This window comes from Protomyctophum bolini (assembly GCF_963924005.1).
Source record: "Protomyctophum bolini genome assembly, chromosome: 7".
Lineage (NCBI taxonomy): Eukaryota > Metazoa > Chordata > Actinopteri > Myctophiformes > Myctophidae > Protomyctophum > Protomyctophum bolini.
In genome coordinates this window covers 4,662,494-4,667,121 of record NC_137868.1, presented here as the reverse complement: position 1 = coordinate 4,667,121, position 4,628 = coordinate 4,662,494, and the positions used below count along the sequence as shown (strand labels likewise).

At 42.8% G+C, this 4,628-nt stretch overlaps 1 long non-coding RNA gene across 1 annotated transcript; it reads left to right on the top strand.

Annotated features, from left to right (window-relative positions):
* The first annotated feature begins 561 nt into the window (after positions 1-561).
* LOC308318916 lies at positions 562-3,669 on the top strand. Its single transcript, XR_013964388.1, has 3 exons — positions 562-691; positions 1,684-2,356; positions 3,384-3,669. It is a non-coding gene; the product is annotated as an uncharacterized lncRNA (long non-coding RNA).
* Positions 3,670-4,628: the final 959 nt, after the last annotated feature.

The following is a 4,628-nucleotide window of genomic DNA, read 5'->3' as shown; positions in this document are numbered from 1 at the left end:
TAGGCCTAATGGGGGTCCCTGGCAAAAAAACATTTTTCAGGTGGGGGTCCCGTGTGGACATATTCATTTAACCCGTCATAAACTGCCGTTTCTTATATTGTCTGAAAAATGTCCAGCCCAGACAACCGGCCGAGGGAACCGTTAGGTCCGGGCCGCAACTACAATAAGCAACTTCACGAAAAAAACATGCCCAAACGGTCCCTTATAATAAGCGGACATGGCAACAGTGTACTGTACTGACTGGAACAGGGCGGGGACATCTCGTCGGTTTTTGGTAGCGCCGTTCCTAGTGGCTGTCGTAGTGCGGGAAGTAGCAGCGTAATCTAGTATGAGAGTGACGACACCAGAGCCCGTAACAATGGAATGCGGAAGTGCTCAGTCTATCTCAATAGGATAGTTCCAATGTTGGAACTATAGCACCCCACTTTGCGGCGAGATCAAAGTGTGTCGCCACTCTCTCCTTCTATGGCTCTGAGAACTGGAAGGCGAGGAGGCGTGTGTTATTATCAACGTGTTTACATACATTTTAAGTGTCTAATTCAGCAACGCTGCCATTATGTTTAATAGCACGGCATAACAGCGAATTATTGACCGTTTCGATGATACTGTGGGATGAGGAAGAACAATAACAACAATAACATCGCTCTGTATTCTGTTTGGGCTTGGACCTTTTCACTGACGCGGAAAAAAGGTAAAACTTCATTGACATTCTAATGTCAAACAAATTTAAAAATACACCAAGCTGGCAGACTTTGAACTGAACCCATTCCCCATTTTTGAGGGGCGCACATTTATTTATTTTTTCACGAACATCAACAAACCCAAAGAGTGTGACTTTTTGTATTTGTATTTGTTACCATAACAATCCCTTTCCCTTTCAATAACAAGTTTTGAAAGGGAAAGGATTGTTATGGTAACAAATCCATCCCGGAAGGATGTGGGGGAACCCCATCTGCAAGGCACCCTCTGTTATCACTGTGGCGCTGGGCCTGAGGTGAATGCATATCTTACAAGTTTATTCAGAACAGCAACAAGCAAACAGCTAGCATCTCAGCGAGGTTCACTGGTACTGCTGCTGATGTCCTGGTTTCAGTAAAACACAGCTGGGAGGGGAATTAAATAATGTCTCACCAGAAGAAATCTGTTGTTTTATTTTTATTTTATTTGTTTAATTTATGGCAGGTTGATGGTGTCTATAGACTTAATTGTAGCCTCGGAAACCCAGACGTTTTATTCCTCGTGATCTTAACAGTCATTCTTACCATTATCTCACTGGCTTAACTTCTAGCCAGTTCAATAATAATGGAATTAACATGTTTCTCATCTTGCTAGGGAGCATATAGGCCTACTTCCCTACAAAGTATGGGGGGGAAATGGCCAATAATAATGGTTTTAAAGGTGTTTCAACTGGTCAGCCAAAGACGATATCTTCAAATTATAAATATGTTCTTGAGGTAATTGTGTATCCCAAAATGACAAAGGCTATTATTTCCTGCACTTTGGCTTTGGTGACTGACCTGCAGTCGCAATAATTATCATTGTTGTACAATACATTATACATAAATGCACAGTCATGACACTATTACAGAGTCATCACTCTATTACAGAGTCTAAATCGATGTGACGTGATGTAAAGTGACGTTTCTAATCTTATGTTTTTTTTATTTTAATTTTCTGTTTCAGCAAAGAGATGGTAGCTGCACACCTGAAATGAGCACTCCTCTAGACTCATCCTCCACTATGTTTCCTGACTCATGGGAGGGAAGCTCACCATTCTCTGTATGGACAGAGGAGATGTGGAACAAGAAAAAGGAGACGTATCCCTGGATCGACTGTAAGGATGGGAAACTGGGGTGCATAGTCTGCTCATCCATTATGGACTTCTCTGCCTTCAATGAGCTAGAGCGAAAAACACTATCGGAACATGACTGGCGTTTTTACGCCATCACAGCCAAAGGAAAAGACAAGAAAGCAATGTTGACATATCTTAGGTCAAAGATAATGATACACAAACGGTCAGAGGGTCACATTGCTGCACAGCAGGTACAAGACGATCCAAACGATTACCCAAAAGACGATCTACTTCAGAAGGCCATGTGTAACGCGTACCAGTATGGCTTGGTCAGCTATGCTCAGCATGCAGCCAAGTGTAAAATCTGCCAATGCATCGAATCAATCAAGACGTTTGTCCAAAGCAAGTCTATCTTAATCGGACCGCCAGTATCCCTGCCAGTGGAATATCTGCCACCACAACAGGAGGACAGAAATGAGTATGACAACAAAACCAGAAAGAGGAAAAAAAAATCAGTCCTTCATCTGTATGAGGAAACGGTCAGCAGCAGCAGCACAGAGGCAAGTAAACACTACATAGTGCTATAGTTAAGTCGTTGTGTTGTTTGGTAACACTTCTTATGTCAAGCCCATGTCTGTAAAGCATTATGAGTTATAGAGCGTCGCAGTCCCGCCCCCGACGAGAGGCCCCGAAAAATAATTCCCCGTTTTCATTTCCACGCTTGTGGATCAACTGTTGCCAAACAACACACCAGGTGGATTCACTCACAGGTCGAAGGGAACTGTGCAGTGATGCTTTTTTTCTCTTCTCCTCAAAACCGAAAAATTGCGGTCCGTAAGGCCGTATTGAACCGAGCGGTTCAGTTTAAAAGTAACCATAAGCTGCTGCACCACCCCTAATGAATATGTAGACTGAACAATGAACTTTATTAAGCTTTTTCTTGAACGAAAAACATTCTCAGAACATTGAATGTCCTTTTAGCTTTTTCTAGAATGAAAAACATGTTTAAAATGAATAGAAAGATAATTAACAATATTTAACAATGAAAATAGCCGATCTACGAGCTCACAACGCGTCCCAGTAACATCCTTGGCCTCCTACTGTATATAACTAAAAAATAAATGAGGCAATTAAACAGGCTACCTGTTTTGCTCACTTGATTACCATATTTATCTTCCCTTTGGGATTTGAGGAAGTGGAATTTAAGGAAGCAAAGTGCATTTATTGACTTGTTTCTCAGTTTGGTAACTGGACGTCCTGCACACTGAAAAGGTCAAGTAGAGGCGGTGGAGGTTTTTTTGGGCGCACTTTGGTTGCTTCGAAGAGCGCAAATTCCTTTGCACTCTTTGCAATGGCATCGAATGAAACTCCATCTAGCGCGGCAAGCTCTTGAGTGGTTTATTTGCAGCGAAGAACGACATTAGTTTAGTTTGCTTGCTAGTGGAAGGCCCAGCTTCACTCTCACCAGCTCCTTTGCTCGACCTGTGGGTGGCCAAGTGTTGAGCCAAACCACTAGTTGACCACCCTGAGTCTAAATTGATGTGATGTGAAGTTTCTAAATGGTATCTAATGTTTCTGTTTCAGCGGAGAGATGATAGCTGCCCAACCGAAATGAGCACTCCTCGAGCCTCGTCCTCCACTACGATCCCTGACTCATGGGAGGGAAGCTCACCATTCGCTGTATGGACAGAGAAGATGTGGGCCAGCAAAAAGGAGACACACCCTTGGATCGACTGTAAGGACGGGAAGCTGGGGTGCAAAATCTGCTCGACCACTATGGATTTCTCTGCCTTCAACGAACTAGAGCGAAAAACACTATCTGAACATGATTGGCGTTTTTACACCATCACAGACCGAGGAAAAGACAAGAGAGCAATTTTGAGGAACAAAATACTGAAACACAAACGGTCAGATAGTCACATTGCTGCACAACACATACAAGACGATCCGAACAATTATCCAAAAGACGATCAACTTCAGAAGGCCATGTGTAACGCGTACTATGCAGTGTGCGGCTTGATCAGCTATTCTCAGCATGCAACCAAGTGTAAAATATGCCAATACATCGAATCAATCAAGGCTCGCCAAAATATTATTTTGTAGTCTAAACGAACTGTAGATTCAACTGCTTTGATGTTGTAATGTTTTTTTTGGGGGGGGGGGGGGGGGTTGTATGAGCTTTAGACAAAAACAAAAGTAGACTTAAAATAAGCAGAAACGTCTTTACTGTGGCATAGTAACAAAACTAACATGCTTGCTTTGTAGGAATCTCTTATTTGATGGAGGAGGAGGCATTCTTAACCCATTCTGACCTGAGATCAGATTCTAACGCACAGAAGAATGGTGGTTCTTTAACGCATTTTGACCTGAGATCAGATTCTAAAAATGTCTTCTAAATCCTGACAGTTTAAAAAAAAATAGCAGAACTTGTAGATCTGCTATTTTTCAATAGCTAAACTGTAACATAATGCGAACACCAAAAGGGGTTCCCGTTCAGTTAATCGGTTAATCGTGTTGTGTGTAGAACGCCACAGAAGCAGTAAACTGCATGCTGTGTTGCTTACCGTGTATGATAATGTGTGCTCAGGTTAACAGTTAAACCTGTTGTAATGCAAAGTAGTAGCCATTTGAATCGGGCACGGTACTTGCCATGGTGCAGAAATAGGGGCCCACCGCCAGTAAACCTGGACCACTTTAGGAAAGTCTGCTTACCCGTTATGTTGTGTGTGTATTCTCTTAAATCTAGAGGGACACGTTCTAGAATGCATGGGCGTGTCGTGTACCGTCCTGTACCTGCGCGTGCACGTCACAATGTGTCGGGTACCACGGCATGGTA